Genomic DNA, 19755 nt, shown 5'->3' with positions numbered 1-19755 from the left:
CAGCAGTATATTCAAAAAAGTTCAAATATTTCTCATAGTGCATTCAATTAGCTGAATGAAAATTGTTATAATATTCTGCTATTTTTGTTGCAAATTTAAATAAATATATGCTCACTTTTGTGCTTGGACCTCGGTTTGGACAAAATAAATCATACACTCCTAAGATTTTATTTTTTAGCCATCGAATAAAAACAAAATCTGAAGATTTGGCATCACAGCATAATATTTGACAGTTCTTGTTCCGGGAAGCGTGCGCATCGCACCATTGTGTTTTGTTTGCATAATTTGAAAAGTGAAAAACGACGGGAAAGCAGATTTCGCTCAATGTTAGAAATTTGGTGATTCGAGATCGTGAAAAATGAATTTCTTTTCGGAAAATTGCCGAAAAGTACTCGATCTCAGTTGGAGCTGTTCAGCAGCTATGGAAAAAGTACGAAACACGGTGAGGAATTTATCCGGACAAGGACGTCATCGTGCGACAAGTAATCGTGATGACATCAGAATTGTTCGAATGGCTAAGCAGAATCCGAAGTTTTCGTCGAGGCATATTGTGGAATCGATGGATCTCAATGTAAGTCGACGTACTGTTCGCCAGCGACTTAATGAGAGCGGTTTGAAAAGCTGTTTGGCATCGAAGTGTCCTTTTATCAACAAGCGGAATTCTGGAAGCGAGTTCTGTGGACGGATGAGAGCAAATTTGAGTTATTTGGACAGAAAAGGCGATCCAGCGTTTGGCGAGGTTCCGGTGACGCTCTTAAGGAACCATACATTCAAAAGTTGGTTAAACACGGAGGCGGAAATATCATGTTATGGGAAGCATTTGCGTGGTCTGTGGAAGCTTGGCTCATATAAAGGGAATAATGACTGCAGATGTGTACATTGACTTGTTAAGTGAAAATCTGGAAGTTTCACTACTGAAAACTGGCCTGGAATCCAATTACATTTTCCAACAAGATAATGACCCAGAGCACACAGCGAAGAAAACAACGGCATTTTTCAAATCAAATCGGATCAAAACGCTGGAATGGCCTCCCCAATCTCCCGATCTCAACCCAATTGAGAATTTGAGGTCTTACTTGGACAACAAAGTGGATAAAGCATCGGTTTCCAACAAAAACGTTTATTTTTTCAGGATATCTACAAAACCTCGTCGAAAGTTTTTTTTTTTTTCTTTATTAACGAGACTTTCAGCCTTAGGCTGGTTCATCTCTACCGTCGTCGAAAGTATGCCAAGACGGTTGGAAGCAGTGAGATTTGAAGACCCACGGCCTGGTGCACCGAAGGGTGGAAAAGCTGTCTACGGAGTTCCACGAGCCTACGAACTGTCCTTCTGATGAAAGCTCAGTCAATTCCGGCACCTCGCATCCCATATCAAGATAACGCTGACCCGGAAAATTAGGCGACTTCCAGCTTACGAACAACGGTGCAGGCTGTACATCGTCTTCCGAGGGGAAGAAGGTCTGGATTAAGGTGGCGTTTCGCGAGAATGTTTCTTCGTGCTATCGCATGAGGTGCTCAACTTAACGTTCGAGTGATAGTCTACAAATCAATCTTAAATAAGAACTAAGAAACATTTAAATTGACCGTTAAATTCGTGTTCGATGAACAAATTTTGAGTACTATGTCTGCTTGTATGTGCATGTAGTAGGTATGTCTTATATATCTTGATAGAGCTGGAATTAGGGCGCAACAGCTTTTGTAAACAATGACTTCTCTCGATGATTTCTCGAAACTCAAGGCACGCCCACGCAAACCAACATAAACAACGGGAAGGGGAAGACTTTCCTTACCCGATAATGACGTTGATTTGAGTGAGCGCCCAACAAACAATTCAAAGTCACAAATAAGCATACACATTGAATAAATGCTTTATAACAGTGTACAATGCTGAATAAAACAGGATGTCGTATTATGTCCTGAATAAAGCTCACTGAGATCGATAAATGCGCCTTTATTCCGCCGTTTGCTCTGATATGATTAATTTCCTTATTAAAAGCTTTATAAACGTTGACTGCCTTCCTTATTCAGAACCAGAAGTTTGATCTAATAAAAAACTGAATAAGTGTAATTTGCACATACATTGTCGCTTTAATTCGACTGTTTTCAATTGATTGAATAAAATGCTTTATTAAACGTCTTATAAATGTTTTCTAGCTCCATTATTAGATTTAAATGCATTGCTTTACCATATTGCTATATAAAGGTGAACACACTCAGCAAAACAGCTTTTATACAACCCAACAAACAATTCAGAGTGACAAATAAGCATATATATTGAATAAATGCTGTATAACAGTGTACAATGCTGAATAAAACGAGTTGTCGAATTATGTGCTGAAAAAACTCATTGGGATCGATAGATGCACATTTATTCCACTGTTTGCTCTGATCTGATTAATTTACTTATTAAAAGCTGCAAAAGCATTAAATGTCTTCCCAATTCAATGCCAGAAGTTTGATCTAATAACAAACTGAATAAGTGTAATTTGTACATACATTGACACTTTAATTCGACTGTTTTCAATTATTTAATAACATGTCTTATTAGACGTATAATAGTATCAGTAGAGTAGTGGTTACCGTTTTCGCTTTCCAAGTAGAAGGTCGTGAGTTCAATACCAAGCTCAACCCTTTTTTTTATTTGTGTTCTACGTCTAATTAATTTAAATAGTTATCATCAATACTTGACTCAGGACAATAAATATTTTAAAAAAAGTTTAAAATATAACCGAGCATCCTTTCTTTCGACTTGGAGAGGTGAAGAGGAAACATTGGTCTAATTTAAAACAACGATGAATGAATTAATCATCCCCACAGGGTCTTGATGGAGTTAGAGTTGCGATCGGGAGTGCTGATAGGTATTTACTTTCAAGCAAGCTTTTATTGATTATTGAGTTGCCCATATAATGAATTCTAGGATAGCTCAGATGACAAGGCAAGCGGCTGGTGATCGAAAGGTAACATGGTTCGAATCCCATGTAACGACCATGTATATAAGTATTAAATAAATTTTCTAATATCTGTGTGGTGCGAGCCACGTCAGAAATAATGAAAACAATCACTTAAGAATCACACCCTTCCCTGTCCCCGTCCCTCTTTTCGGGTGAATTTTCCACAGTTGAATAATTGTTTAATTTAGGTTAGCGACTGAAAGTCAATTTTTATTTGTTATATGCGACAGCTTATCATCGGCAAGAGACGTGCGTGTGAGAAAATTTGCGAAAAAATCTAAGGGCACCGGTGGGATTCGAACCCACAATTCCCATTCAGTACACGGGTGCATTGCCAATTATACAACGGTGGTCTACGGATGTATTTGGCTAATGACATATGAGTTTCGAATCCGTTTCCCTCCCTTAGTCTTTTTGCGCAAGCGTTCTCAATACACAATAATTGTTTAATAAATGTATAATAATGTCTAATTAAACGTTACTTCACATGAGAATCCAGCGTATACAGAGCATCACTGTTTTAAGAAAGCAGTGATGTCTAATAAACGCTGAATAATCAAAAAAAAAAAAAAAACTATGGTATAAACTCTGCTACAACTCATATAAGTCGAATAAAAGCATCTCGACATACCTTATACAGCACCAAGTAATTCAATATTGTGGTTGAATAAATTCTGCAGATTTGTGTGAACAAAGCCTGAACAGAAGTTATTTAAAAAAATAGTAAAAGTACTAGTGAGCATGCAGTTGAATAAAATGGCCAAGAAGTTGTTTCTTCACTAGACGATTATTTGTTGGGCCGTTGGCTTCGTACCACTCCAGGACAACATTTGAATAGTGGCACAAAGCTAGATCTGGTCAGAAGATCGTAGGGCCCTCGTGTTGCTTCAATAGAGAAAGCAGACGCTTCTGTAGACACTCCTTGCCACATGAGCAGATCGCTTGCCAAATCATGTATTTCTTGGCAAACTTTGAAAGTTTCTGCTTCCTTACTTCCTCCGGAACCGAGTCCGGAACATGAAACTTGTGCTAGGCGGTGAAGAACAGTAGCCCCGGAAGCTGCCGGAAGTCCGCCTTGACGTAAGTCTCATCATCCATGATGCGACAATGAGGCTTCGTCAGCATCTGGGTTTACAGTTTCCGGGCCCGTGACTTTCCCACCGTATTTTGCCGCTCGTCACGATTTGGAGCCTTCTGTACTTTATACCTATGCATTCCTTCCTGGTCCTTGGCTCTCTGAAAGAAAATACTTGGACAGATTCAACTTTTTGGCCACATCCCTGACCGAAGCATTGGGATTCCGTTTAAACGCTTTCATGACACGCTTGCGCATCTTGAACACTAATAGCAACCGGTGGAAACTAACTAAATTGGCTCACTACTTGACAAGCCTATTGGTCCCAAGCAAATCGATTAACGTACCCCATTCTAGTATAAATTCCAGTACTACACTATGTTTGTTTTGATTCGCTATGAAAGTTTGACAGATAAAATGTGGGGTTCGTGGATTTTCCTATGTTTCGAGGGGTGCATCGATAAGCTTGGGACCGAAGATAGTACCAGAGCTGAGCCAAAAAGTTTAGCTCGTTTCTTCGGGACCTTCTGGTCTTAGAGTTACCTCTCTATGGTACTACCAACTAAGACACATTTAAATTGACCGTTAAATTCGTGTTCGATGAACAAAATGTGAGTACTATGTCTGCTTGTATGTGCATGTAGTATGTCTTATATATACTGATATCAAAAATGCATGCAAGCGTTCAATCATTATGACCATTTTTTAAGTGACAGCTACTCCGAATCACCATGTAATCTGTAGAAAGTCAAGGATAGTTTCAAAGTTTATTAACGTCACTGTAGACTGTAACAACGTTAGAAAAATTAAAAACAATAACGCTAATGCTAACGTTTCGGCGCGCCTTTACTTCGTTTACAACACGACTACAAATTCAAAATGTGTTAAAGGGGAAATGACAAATACGGCACCCGTAAGCGAACGCAAACCGGTTTCTGCTTGGACGCTTTGACCTATGGCTATGTGTTGGTGAGAGCAGCCATTAATGACTAACATCCACTTGCTCGGGGATCCATATGCTGGTGAATGGGAAAAACTATGAAAACCCCTACATACAACCAGCATGTAAGCAAAGTAAGCAGAAAAGCAATATAAAAATATTTACATTCGTTACCTCTATTTTCCGCTTCTCTCACTGCACAGCAATGGCGTGTCGGTCGAAAAACGAGAGAACCATCATCAGAGAAGTAGAGCGCAATCTGGTGGACTCAGTGGCTGCTATGTTTTGCTTCAGGTTCGCTTGAGTCAGTATCGAGTGAACGTTTTATGTGAACTGTACACTCGGGCTTATGCTGCTTCGTTTCTTGTCGGGGCGCGGAACATTTATGTTTGTAGTGAGTGTATTTTAAAATAGTGAGAAACTATAATTTAACAATATTGTGACTAAAACTACCAATCAAGGATTGTGCATTACTGTTGTGTGAATTGTTTACATGTTCGAAAGTGAGTGCCTATTAGATGACGTGATTTCAAAATAATTATCCTGTGCATGAAGCCGAGCTTAGCAGCATCGAACAAAGAGAACAAAAAGGAAGAGAGAGCAAGTTGCTGGATGTTGATGTTCATCTAAATCCAAGAGAATAGAAGAGTGGAAGAATACGCGGAGGAGGAGAATGAGAGAATTTGAAACGCAAGAAAATGATGGAGTGCGCTTAAGCGTCTAGGAAATAAGCTTGGAAACATGATAAATTGATCTGAATGCGCTTACCTTAAGCGAAAAGTGAATTAATTGTTCGAATACGTGTGCGCCTTTAACAGCGAAAAGCAGTGGAAAATATGTGATACAAAACGCATGGTGAATGTGTTTACTTTCCTTTCATTATCGTTAAACATGTGCATCTGAAATCAATTGTACCGGTGAGCCTTCGGAAAACCAATATCTGCTGTAGTGTGGTGCCTTAGCTAAGTAGCAGTGGGAAGCGAGAAAAAAAGAAACAGTTGGAATGAGATTTTCGACTCGTTTGAATAAGTAAACAGTGGATTTGTTATGAAAGGGAAATCTTCGAGCTAAGTGAGCTGAATTACGACACTTGCTTTTGATTCGCATAAAATAGTTTAATCGGTCTGAAAAGTAAAAGTGGATTCTTCCTATAATAGTCGGTTGGCGGTTTTCTGTTGTAATTTGGATATTCATTACCACGTCGATTTGGAGTTGTTGTGCTTACGACCAAAGTCAGACGGCGGCGTTGGCGAAGGTAATTAATTGTATGCATCAGTGCGCCATAATTTCGAGTGTCGATGAGCAGCTACTGGATTAAATGAAAAGGTAAGTTGATAATCACTTTTGTGTTTAATTGTGCGCTGATGTGCGGAAGATGTTTTATGTAACGTCAAACGAAACCGGCGAGGTCGTAAAGTGCGGTAATCGCAGTCAGAAATTGATCATGTTCGCGTTGGATCTCAAATAGTAATTGACTTAATTCTAAAATGATGGGAAGTTTTCAACAAAAATACTTCAGTAACGTCAGGAATGAATTAACCAAAAAAACAAGCTCATTGTTACTTACAACATTTTGTGCTATGTTGAATATTCTCTATCAAACTTGCAATTATTAACAATGATCGATCAGAAAGAAACTAGCTAGAGTTCAGAACGACATAAGCAAAGGGGAGACTCTATGGATGAGAAAAGCCCCGTCTTTAGTATAGAGTCTAGACTTAAGACAGGGGTTTTCTCATACAAAATATGCCTCTAAGACGTGATGTACAGGGTGATTCGGAGTAACTGTCACCAATTTCACATGTATGCAATTCTCAATGGGTAAAATGAACATGTAGGTTCAAGTATTTTGGTTTTAATGTGTATACAAATGTCAGCTTGTAGGATCAAAAATTTAATTCGTTTTCGATTTCAAGCAGCCATGGACGTGAAAGTGGTGGATGTTATACATCTGTATTGGTTCATGTGTTATCTTTTAGAAGCCGAAATGTCTTCGAATGAATGAAACATTTTTTTTCCCGCAATATTATAGAGGTACGAATCAACCATGCTTTGAAAATTCGTTCAATATCAGAGCTTAAACGTATCGCCAGGACTCCAGAAGAGTACTGTTACTAAAACATGCGTGCCAGCTCTGATTCATTTTCGTGAAAAATGTGGGTGGTAATTAAGGTAAAGAGAGAGATATTTGAATTTAAGTACGCTATGTTTTGAAGGTTATATACGTAGCAGATCTGAAATATAAAAATTCATGCAAGCGTTCAATCGCTATGACAATTTTTTTAAGTGACAGCTACTACGAATCACCCTGTATATTATTGCAGAAAACGATCGTTGTTTACTCGTTGCCTAAGACGTTCGACAACCCAATTAATTAGAACTTTATTATTTGTTACAAGCAAACCAAAGGTTCAAGGATCTAATTATAAAACTAATTTATCTTCTGAACATCTCTTAAGATGTAATGGAAGTTCTTACAGCAGACAGCAGTGAGCAAGCAACTGTTTCTAGAAACAATATTTTTGTACAAATCCTTCCTTCCTGACTTTTAAAGTAACTTTCTTCTAGAGGAAGTGGTAAAAGTACAGATTTGTTAGTTCCTTTATGGTACCGCAGCGGATTACCGTATAGACTAACCCACCTCACTAGCACAACAATCCTTCCATTGACAGTCGTGGAGATGCAGGGGTGTATAACAACGTACGTCGAGCTAAGCATCCTTTCCTCTCCAAAAGACCTTTAGGACGTGGCTGGCTCCGTTATTGATCTATGAATAGCTTTAATTAGTGAACGTGTACATTGTAGGCGGAAAGCTAATCTCATTCTATGTGGCTCTCTGTGCAAGTGCACTAGTTCTGATCAATCACGGAGGAGCAACTACGAAATGCACTGTCCAGGGTGGCCAGCGAACAGGGAAAACCGGGAAATGGAAAAATAGCTGGGAAAACCGGGAAAATTCAATAAAGCTATGTTGGGTTAAAAAAGAATTGTTTTCCAAGACTCACTATGACTCGCAAACTTTTCCCTTGGAAACTTCGTGAAATTTTCCAACACCTGGGTGAACCTAGCATACGGTAAAAAAAATACAATCCATCATTTTATTTTTTTTTTTAGAAGTACAAGTCTATTTTAACACCAATTTAAAAGTTAAGTCTTTTTATTTTTGCTTCTCTTTTTTGGGCCAACCCTGCCTATATCTTAGGATCTCAAGTTGTCCTGGAGTGTGGATCAAATGACCCACTACATTCTAGTCGACCAAATTATCAGAACTCTAGGACGGTTTAGATAGCTTTCTATGATATATTTCGATGCTACAGACATTAAACCAGTATTGGTTGATGTAGTTCGTAATCTGACCTAAACTTCAGGCCGATTTGAAGCGCAACCTGAAACATCTCACATGCCAGGAAATGTATCGCAATTGATGAGCTTAGACTCCATGAAACAGTTTGTACATATTTTCTTATTATGAAGCACCCTCGCGATTATTGGTCCAGAGTTTTAAACGATATAGTCAATGATTAGAACTTCAGGATAGTTTGGATGGCCTAGGACTCCTTCAAAAATATTGTTTCTTGTTGTTGTGTTTGATATGTGATAAAACAAATCGAAAACAATAGTGAACCATGTTCTACAAGTTCAAAAAAGAATTCGTCCTGAAAGGTCCAGTTTTGTTGATTACAGGGTGTCTGAATAAAACAGTCCCCATTAAAATTCTCAATATTTAATTTATTCCAAAAGTGTAAGTTTTACGAAGATTGATCATAAAATTCGAGAGTCAGTGTAGATTTATTCAGCATCAGCTTATTGAAAATGGGACCCTTTTGCTCGAATAATCTTCGTCAAACGATCAGCAACACTGGAGCAGCTGGCTCGCACGATTTCTTCAGAAACATCGTCCCAGGCACTTTGTATAGCTACCATAAGAGCGTCCTTATTGCTTCTTGGCTTATCATTAACCCTTTCTACAATGCCCCACATCTAGCGGGTTAATATCTGGAGGCCACATTTGCTTCGACCAAAAACGATCGAAGTTCTGTTGACATCACGTTTGATCGCGTTTGACCTACGCGTGGGTAGGTGCAGAATCTTGGGTGAAGCAAATCTCTGTGCCTGTGAACTCCGACTGGACCCACGGCAACACCTTGTGTTGTAAAAAGTCCAGATATACCTCCAGGTTTATGTTTACCCCATCCCGGATGCGAAACACAGGAGATTTCTTCCCATTCGATGCAACTGCTGCCATAATCATCACCGAATCTGGTTGCGCTCTGTAGACGAATTTGTTGTTGGGATCAGCTGAACTCCGATGCCTGCATAGCACTCTGTCATTTTGACGGTTAAATTTTCGGCCGACGTCAACTAGCTTTTCATTCGAATAAATCACCACGGCGTTAGGGTTATCCGCGAGCCACTTCTTCAGGATTTTGCTTCTTTCCAGCCGCTTCTTCTTTGCTACTTCTGAGAGAAGTTTACGTTGTTGCAGTTTAGAAGGATAGAGGCCAAGATCCTTTTTAACCACGGCTTGCATCGTCATACGGCCATTTGATTCATAGACCTTACCGGATTCCGATTTTCGATTCACACCAAGCAGCTTGCCCAAGTAACCAAAAGTTCTGATAAAAGGCAATTGGTGGCTTAAGCAGCTTAGTTAGTGATGGTCTTTAGAATTCTAAGCAGCCTCATTTTTAAGTCGTTATAAGAACTTGAAAGTTCCGGTATCATAATTGAAGAGAATTCTAAGCAGCTTCTGGCGGAACTTGAACGGAACTTTTAGAAAATAAATTAAAAAAGGTTTTTGTCCTCTACACCAATTCTATGTTTAGTTCGCACTTTTATGAAAGTTATTTCTAAAGGCAGGTATTAATGTGTATTGATTTATCAGCATTAGTAGTAGTAATGGAGCTGTTTGAAGAATTAAACCCAGTCCTTCTGCGTGAGAGCCCCAGCACGAACCGCTGCGTCATCTGAAATATATTAAAGTGAGCTGTTGTCCCGCATACTGTTGGAGTTTTTAGTGCCAGCTGACTGCCTTGCATACGAAACACAACACCTTGATGAATTTGAAATTGGTATTTGCCCGCATGGTATTCCAACACATTTGTGGCGCAGTGGTTAGCGTTAGTAGATCGCATGCCGCGAATACACGGGTTCGAATCCAGGAAATTACTTTTTTAATTTTTTTATGTTTTAACAGAATGTTGATGCACTGCATAAATATAAGAATTATGATTTATTCGGGCCACTGATCATTTAATATTTACGTACATTAAATGTTGTTACTAATAAAGACTTGTGCGGATTGCTTCATGTGGCTTGAAAGTTCTGTCGGAACTTTATTTGAACTTCATGGAACTTGAAAGTTCTGTCGGAACTTTGTTTGAACTTTATGGAACTTGAAGGTTCGGTCGGAACTTTATTTGAACTTTATGGAACTTGAAAGTTCTGTCGGAACTTTATTTGAACTTTATGGAACTTGAAAGTTCTGTCGGAACTTTATTTGAACTTTATGGAACTGGAAGGTTTGGTTGGAACTTTATTTGAACTTTATGAAACTTGAAAGTTCTGTCGGAACTTTATTTGAACTTTATGGAACTTCTGTCGGAACTTTATTTGAACTTTATGGAACTTGAAAGTTCTGTTGGAACTATATGTGAACTTTATGGAACTTGAAAGTTCGGTCGGAACTTTATTTGAACTTTATGGAACTTGATGGTTCGGTTGGAACTTTATTTGAACTTTATGGAACTTGAAAGTTCTGTCGGAACTTTATTTGAACTTTATGGAACTTGAAGGTTCGGTCGGAACTTTATTTGAACTTTACGGAACTTGAAAGTGATTTTAATCGTTGAATGCGGAACTTTTGGTTACTTGGGTGGTTATTTCACCGACCGACTTCTGTGTCTCCTCTCCAGTAGCTTGAAAACTGCGAGACGCTTCGATTCCCAGTCCACATTTCTGTAATATCACAATATCACAAAACTATCACGCTGATTACTTCCCAGGTGAACGTCTTTACACTTATGTTGAGAATCAGATACGGGATCGGGTTTGTTTACAAATTTTTGACAGTTCAAACCAAGAGGACCGTTTAATTCAGCTACCCTGTACTGGGTTATTTGTAATTAATGCAGCCAGTTTTGACGTTTTAAAGCAATTTTAAGGCATTTTTGACGCTTTAGGCTTTATGAAGCTTTAGACTGTGAACCATTTGCCGAGTTAAATTTATCTCGTGGTTAAAAGTGACATTTCGAAAGTTATTTTCTATGTTCGAAAATCCCCGTGCTGTCGATCGACCGGTTTTCGAGCCAGCGTTGCCAGATATACCGATTTATCTGTATTTATACCGATTTATCTGTATTTATACCGATTTCCAAACCAGATACCAATATACAGATAAGGTTCCTCAGAATACCGATTTTTAAAATTTTATACCGATTTATACCGTTTTTTTAATGATCAAAATTATTATTGCTTGCACGCGCTCGAATTTCGGAGAAATTTTTTGTGAGAGACTTATATACCTCATATTTTTTTAACCCTTCAAAATTCTAAACAATTACCTCTAAAGATGCCTTATGCTTGATACTCTTTCGACTAATGCTTACATTTCCTCACCGTTTTTGGCTACCTATCAATCGAGAAATAGTCGATGGCTCTTTCCGGTAATTCCTAGGAAATCGATAAATATGTTTTAAACATTATATAACTTCTGGAAGTTTTTATTCATTTTTAAACTTCCTGAAGTTTCATCCAACTTTCCCTGGAATTTTCTTCCACCCTACCTTGGAAGCTTCTTCAGCCTTCGCTCAAACGATTATTTCATCTTCTCTCGCCTGTTTTTTTAACTTTCCCTGAACTTCAAGGATGCTATCAGATTTTTATTGCGGATCCACACTAGCTACAGGAGCATTTAAGAAGTTCTGAAACTTCAGAAAAGTCCAGCGAACTCCAGTGAGCTTAAGGAAACATCATAAATATTTTGGAAACTTCACAAGTCCAAAGAACTTCAGGGAAATTTAATGGTTTTCAGGAACTTTAGTGAAGCTTAGAGAACTTCAGGACAGATCAATTAATTTCAATGATTTTTTTGAAATAATAAAGGAGTTCCGAGAAACTCAGGCAATTTCCGAAAACTTCAGCAATGTCCTGAGGGGCTCATGCAAATTTAGGAAACGTAAGGGAAGTTACATGAACATTAGAACATTGTGAGAACATATTATGGGAAGTTCTATGCTTTTCAATGCCAAAGCCGATAACTTTTAAAAATGAAATAATCGGGAAGTTCAGAGAACTTCAATGCTGTTGAAATTCAAGAAAATTATGTGAGCGCTTAAGAGATTTCGTAATATTATAGAAAGTTCAGAGACCTTCAAAGATGATTAGAGATATTCTGGTAGTCTCATTATAATCAGGGAAAATCTAAGCGCTTTGGGGATGACCAGAGAACTCCAAAACAGCCCCCAATTTTTGGAAAACTACAAGAACTTTTAAAGAATTTCTAGGAATTATGCAATATTCCTAAGTGCATTTGCGGAGTCTTCAGGGATGATTTATGAGTTATGTCCTTGTTTCTTTTAACTGTTTCGTAAGCGCTCTGGCTTCCGACTTTCTTCAAAAGTTTCTTCCAATCTACCTTAGGAAGTTTCTGCCAGCGTCTCCAGGAAGTTTCTTTTGTATTCTCCAGGAAGTTCAATTAATTCTCCTAGAAACTTCTTTCGTCTTCTTCTGGTAGTTTGATCATAAGCCAAAGGTGTTTTTGTTCGACTTCTATTGGAAGGTTTTTCCGAAAATTTACTTCCGGTTTCCGGAACTTTTCTGGCTTCTTTAAAATTTAAATTTTTGCCTCAAGTTTCTCAATTCGTGTCTTGGAAGTTTCCCGGATGTTTTTCCAACTTTTCTTAGAACTTTCCTCGAACTTCATCCAGAAGAGCTTCTTTCGTCTTTCCCTGGAATTTTTTCCAGCTTCGTTTAGAAGCTAATTCAAACATTCCCCAGAGTTTTCTTCCAGAGTTTTCCGATCATAGTTCAAAGGCTGAAATTGTGCTTTGATTAACGGTTTTCTTAGTCTTAAAGCACTGCAGCGACTAAGATGTAATCTGCCCGACATTTCGGCCATAGGTTGTGGAATTTTTCAAGGGAAAATATTTTTGTTGTTATTGTCAATAGTTTAGTCGTTGTTGTGGCTGATTTTCGACATTTTTGTTCATTTAATGATATTAAAAGAAAAAAAAACTACTTCATCACAATTTAGATCACCACTTGAGGGCAACGATAATTTTAAAAATTAAATTAAAAAAAAAATCGAAGAGTGTTTTAAGACTGAGAAAGCCGTTACATAAAGAAATTCCCCTCTAGTCCCAGTCGTCACCATCGTTAAAATTTTTGCATTCAAAAAACGGCAAAAATATAATTAAATAGTAAATACCGATAAATACCGATTTTTTAATACCTTCGATACCGATAAGCTTTGAAACAATCTGGCAACGCTGTTTCGAGCCACGGTTGTCAAAATTTAACTTCTTGTCTGTCAGAAATAACCATGCTCGGATAGCAGGGTTAATCGATAACTTTCCATCTGTCAATTTTTAACCAAAAGTTAAAATAATCCACCAAATGGTTCAGAGCCTTATTAGGCTATCACAACTTATTTGATGCCAGTCAACGAATTAAATTAGATAATACTAGTAAAATTAATTCATTGCGATTCAATTCAGATTTAAATTCGAAGAGATCCTTCAATATTATCAGTGTTGTGACTCGCAATGTCACAATTTCCCAACGCATGCCTTAGCACGCTATCAGCTGAATAATTTAACTGACATATTATGCTAATTCCTAGCATTTCAGACCGCTTGTAACAAGGCGCTCATGCACGCAAAGACATTTCGTCGAAGTCGTAAAATACAATCAACCTAAATATTTATTTTTGTTTTCCGCCAGAAATTCCTTTTCAAACCGTGCATCGTGCCGTGCTTTTGCATTTGTTATGCCGCCTTCTGTCGGACATGTTTTCGCAAAAATCAGCCAAACTCTATCAAACCCTGTAGTCGTTCGTCCACGTTGGTCAAAATACTAAATATCCACACCGAGAATCCGACGACCACCAGCAAAGCGGGAAGAAAATCGCAGTAAGCCGTGCTGGTGTAGCTGAACTAAACTATAGAAAAGAGAAATGCATTAAACACTTGGCCCTCCAAATTTATCTTTGTTTATATTTATAAAATATCCCAGACGCCTTGGAGTAGTAATATGAGAAGTTTTTCTCACTCAGACCGTTTTTTTTTTACCCTAGCCTACTAAATAGGCCTGCTACAACCTACCACTTGCAGAGTGAGTGCGTTGCGAGCGGGACTTGTTTACTTTTAGCACGCGTGGGTTTTCGCTTAATGCCGGGGAAAATTTGATGAGATTTCCCACCGCATCCCCCGTCCCATCTCGTTTTCTATCCCTGCTGTGCGATTCCCAGCGGTCGGTTGGCGACGGAAAATCCAAACGGTCACTGCCGCCTACCTATCTAACCTACCTATTTTGTATGCACATATCCGATACATGGCGTCCATTATTATAAACCATCAGCGCGCTGCCTCCATACAGATTGATGGAAGACTCGTGTGTTTGTGTGTGTGTGTGTGTGTGTGTGTGTGTGTGCAGAGCATTTCCGATAATTATAACCCAATTTTCTCTGAATTAGATGCTTAGCTTACCGCTTTGGGGCGATCGCAGGCAGCGATGTGGGAAAACGGATATCGTTGGCGGGTGGTGGTGCCAGTCTGTGTGTTCCCGTTTAAAGTGTAGAGGATCCTCCTGATTTACAGCCTGTTATATACATAATAAAGAATTGTGGCTATTATTGTGCAGAGCAGAGAGTGATTGGAGAAGAAAAGGAAGCTTGATGATGATTGTTCCGTCCGCTTTGTGCAGTAATTATATCCATAATATTGTTTTATTTTTGGGTCATTTCTATGTGTAAATTGGATCAACACCGGGAGGAAATCCTTTTCAACTGGTTTGCTCTCGTTAGTGTTATCGTAAATGGGTGATTAGCCTTCAGAAGGTGGCTTTTGTTTCTAAGATCTATTTTGGGGAAAGTTTTCCGTATTGGATGCCAATTGTGACTTATTTGGAGTAAGAAATCCCAAGTAATAGTGAAAGTCTTATCGAGGTTTTAAAGCATGCTACAAGTCTAACACATGGTCTGCAGAACCCTAACAAAACCACAATTTCTACTTGGGACACCTGGGAAAATATGGCCAAGTTGAAAAGCATGAACTTGTATCAGACATAACTCAAACTGCCTTGTTTGATGCTTGTATGAGAATTTCGATGGATGACAATATTGTGACAGTTAGGGCTGGTAGCGATCAATGCTGTCAAGAATAGTACAAGCATTTAATTTTACTCGTTAGTTTTCATTCACTTATTAAAGTTTTAGGTCAAGAGTGGATTAAGTGGAGGTTTTTTTTGGTTCTACAATATGCATATTTCTCAAAACTTTAAAATTTGTTTTCAAACAAGTTTTTGAAATTCTGGACTTAAAAATTACATTACTTCAAAAAATGTTTACGAATCTGGAGTAAAATTCCCTGCAGTTTTGGAATTTTATCATAGCTCTTGGAATTTCATTATAATTTCTAAGGACCTCATTCCAAGGGAGTTCTGGAAAAAAAAATCTCAAATGCAATCTGAATTTAAGAGATAGTTTTGAGTAAAAGTTTAACATTCATAGTTTTGAGTAAAATGTAACATTCAAAGTGTTTTTATGTTACTTCAGACGCGAAGTTTGCGATTTTCAGAGTTGGTTGGAAGTGCTATCTAACATGAAGCTTTAGTGTGATAATTTAATAGCTAGAGAATGGCCTTAGAAGAGGGTAGGTAGATAGTTTCGTTAGAGTACAGCAGCATGAAAATTGAATAGAAGTTGAAAATGAGCGAAGGGCCATTAATGCGACAGTGCAAGTCAAAACCATTAATGCGACAAGTGCCCATGCAAGTCCCCTCTGAAAATAAATTGAAATGAAAACTCATAGGAATTTCTGAGGAGCAGAACTCCTGTGAACTTCAGAGGAAAATTTAATGAAGTTTCGAAAACGATCCGGAGCATAAGTCCTTGAATTTTTTTGGTTAATACTTACGAAGGTGAGGGGGATGCTAAAAGCAGGATTAGAATGAAATCTGGAAATAACTACAGGAAATCTTCAAATGAACTTTGAAAATAATTCCTGAAGAGTTTGCCAAACACATTATGAAAATATCAATTTAGGAATTCTTAGAAGATTTTCACTGTGAGTAGAATTCCAAGGGGCGGAGTTGGAATTGAAAGGAAATCTGAAATGAATTCAATGAAAGTTCTGAGAATCAGTGTTGGGAAAATATCAAAAGATCAAATCTCACCAATGAGCATGATCTCACTTGATTTTCGTAGACAAGAATCAACAAGCCAAAAAATGCAGATGATATTACAAGCTCGGAATATCAAGCAAACAAAACTCACCAACTGCAAATCTCACCAAACTGTGGTGAGATTGAGTTTAATGATTTTTGCTGTACACCCGAGTGCAACCGAAATTTTCATAACGGCTTGCAGCAGTCCCTTCGTGTTTGCCATCGGTGCAGAGTAAAGAGGGATAGCAAACTATGATTTCTCTTTCTAAGAAAACGATGTGCAACTAAATCATTATTGTGTTGAGTCAACCCGCAGTAGCATTTTTACATGCTGTGTATAGTCTCGCAATATCAAAGGAGCTTGTAAAATCAATATCATGCTTGATATTTTGTTCCAATATCGCGCGTGACAGTGAGAGTGTATGAGAGCGGAAAAATATCATTTGATTGATGATTATGCTGAGAATCACTGATGAGAATTTCAAGTTAATTCCGAGGAAAAATAAATGAATGTCGATTTCGTGGGAAAGTTCCCACGAAATTTAGAGGAATATTTCAATGGAATTGCGAGAAGTATTCTCGTGGTGATATTTTTCAGAGAATTCAGAAAAGCGTTCCAAGTGAATTTCTAGAATAATTCCATGAGAGTTTCGGGAGAATTCAAAGTGAATGCTGAGGAGAACTCCAAGTGAATTTTCATTAGAAATCTCCGTTGAATATGGAATGGACTATTCTGTGGTCTTCAGAACTACTTGAAAGTTCCCACAATTTTCCTGAAGCTAATTAAAATTTGGTGCCTGATGTCACAACACTTCTCATCAAATTTTAAATCTACCCTGAACTTTTTCGGACTTCCTAAAGTTTTCTAAATTTTCCTAACGATCATGGATCTTCTCTAAGGTTTTAACAACTCGCTGAAGCTCGCGAAACTTCTTCAAAATTTAAGTCATTTCACGGAACTGCTCAGAGGTTATCTTTTATTTTCTGAAGTTCTCAAAACTTCTCTAAAGTTTTTGCAGTTCTGTTTGTTGAAGTTTGTTGTATTGCCCTGAATTTTTTGAAAGAGCTGTAATTAGGGCGTAACAGCCTTTGTAAACAATTACTTCTCTCGTTCTACGAATTCAAGGCACGCCTACACAAACCAACATATCCATCGAGTAGGGAAAGTCTTCCCCTACTCTATGGTGATGTCGATTTGCCAGGGAGTGCCATGACTTTCTAGGAATCATTGAGTGAAGTCATTGTTTAGAAAAACTGTTACGCCCTAATTGCAGCTCAATCTATTATTATTATTTAACTTTATTAATGAGGCTTTCAGCCTTGGGCTGGTTCGCCTCCAGAGCTCAATCTAGATTTAATTGAAGTGTCCTAAAAATGTTTGAGCTTCTGTGCACTTTTGAACTTTTGTAAAGACCTCAATAATTTTCTTAACATCTCTGAAGTTCTCTGAAAATCTGGGAACTTCTTAAAAATTCCTGACAATTTTCTGAAACCAATGGAACTGAACTCCTCCTGAAATTACCCCAATTTTTTGAACTTCCTAATCTTCTTTGAAATACTCCCGCATTTTGCTAATGTTCATGAAGATCTCGAAATGTTTCTGAAGATTACTGCACTTAAGTGACATTTTCGAAGTTTTTAAGAAATTTCAGGAACTTCTTTATGCTCCCGCAATTTTCTTGGAATCAAAACGAAATAATTAATATAGTTCTATGATTATCACTGAAGTTCTCAAGATCTTCCTGAAGTTTATGGAACTGCCCTTAAATTATCGACACTAATTCATAACTTCTTGAATAGTCTAGACTTTCGCGATGTTATTAAAACTGCTTAAAAGATTTCCGAATTTTCTTAAAGCGCTCTAACTGCCCTGAATTTCTCATTTTTTTATAAGAACCCGCAATTTTACTGAAAGTACTTTAATTGTCTTGAAGTTTTCACAATTTCATTCAGCTTTATTAACTTTAAAAACACTCACGAAACTTTGCCTTAAATCACTTATTTTCCCTGAACTTATCTGGAAATCCTGATATATATTCATAATTCCCTAACGTTTCTGAAGTTTTCGGGTCAATCAAACAATTTTTGGAACACTGCCGCGCTTTTTTTACACGGGTATTTTTTTTTTAATTTTTTTCTGTGGAGAAGTTAGAAGTTAGAAAGGTACCATATTTTTCTTTGACAACAGTTGCATCAAGATTGGTTTTATTTGAACATCAGAAAAAATAAAAATAAGACCGCTTAAAAAAAGGGTTAGGTGTATCCTATATTTCTACGTAACTGCTTGTAAGATGCCGCAAATTTCCTTAAGTTAATGAGCTTGTTCAGAAGTTATCTGATCGTCCTCGAAGTACTTGGAACTTCGCTGAATATCATGAAACTATCTAACAATATCTAATTTTTTTGAAAGTTCTCTGGAATTTCTTGAAGATATCGGTGTTAGCTAAAAGGTCTCGCATTTTATTTAAATTAATGGACCTTCGTTTATGTTCTCCAAACAACTTAGCAACATTTTCGCAGTTTTTTGAAGTTAAAATAATCTTTCATGTTCTGGATTTTCATTTATTTTTTATTGCGTTCCAAAAATTCTCTCGGAGCTTTGCTGAAGTTTCCGGATAGTCTCTGAGTTTCTCGATACTTCTGTATGGTTGCTGCTATATATTTGAAATTATTTGAACTGTCTTGTTGCTCTCGGAGTTTCCCTGAAGTTCTCAATTTTAATCAATAGCTCGGTTCTGATCTGAGGTAAACGGAACTCGCAGACACCTTTGAAGTTCCCTGAAGTTTCTGAACTATTTTTGTAGTTTTCATAAATTTTCTGAAGGTCTCTGAACTTTCCTGAAATTCTCGGAACATCCTAAGGGTTCTCGATTTTTTTCCCAGGATATCTTGGAACTATCCTGAATATGTTAAAACTCACGCTTATAGATCTTTATACTGTTCCAAAATTCTTGGCTAAAGTTACGGGAGCTGCCCTTAAGATTTCTAAAATTCCCCAAACATCTCTAGATCTAGCTTTTCTGAGTTACTTAGAGCTTCTTAAAAGTTTCCACAATCTTCCTCAAGTTTCGGAACTTCTCTTGATTCGCAGTGTTTACGTGGTGTATATCAGAGAACTTCAAGACACTTCCACTAATTTCAGGAAAATTACACGGAATTTTTTAGAACTTCTGAGAAGTTCATTGAACTCCAAAAAAAATCAGGGTTCAGGTCAGAGTTCTTTAGATCAATTTCCAAAACTTCAAGAACTTTTGAAAAATCCAAAACAGATCTTTTAAAAACTTTCGGGAACTACAGGAACATCCCGAACTTTGTGGAAGTTTATAGATCCTTAAGGCTGAATTCTGAGAACATCAATGCAGATCCATGATTTGAACAAAATTTCGTAAACTTAGACATGACGA

The 19755-nt window shown here is 37.7% G+C and overlaps 1 protein-coding gene across 2 annotated transcripts in view; it reads left to right on the top strand.

Moving 5' to 3' along the window:
• Nucleotides 1-5262: 5262 nt before the first annotated feature.
• Nucleotides 5263-19755, top strand: part of LOC135698528 (semaphorin-1A-like) — a 251870-nt gene continuing 237377 nt past the window's right edge. For both annotated transcript variants that reach the window (XM_065218546.1, XM_065218545.1), the window contains exon 1: nt 5263-6292. The gene's annotated coding sequence lies outside the window, so the exon portion shown is untranslated. The remainder of the gene's footprint in view (nt 6293-19755) is intronic.

This window comes from Ochlerotatus camptorhynchus, unplaced genomic scaffold (genome assembly GCF_037179485.1).
Source record: "Ochlerotatus camptorhynchus isolate MF236.1 unplaced genomic scaffold, CSIRO-AGI_Acam_v1.1 ptg000089l, whole genome shotgun sequence".
Taxonomy (NCBI): Eukaryota; Metazoa; Arthropoda; class Insecta; order Diptera; family Culicidae; genus Ochlerotatus; species Ochlerotatus camptorhynchus.
The sequence above is the reverse complement of the archived record's forward strand: the minus strand, read 5'-3'. Positions and strand labels throughout refer to the sequence as shown.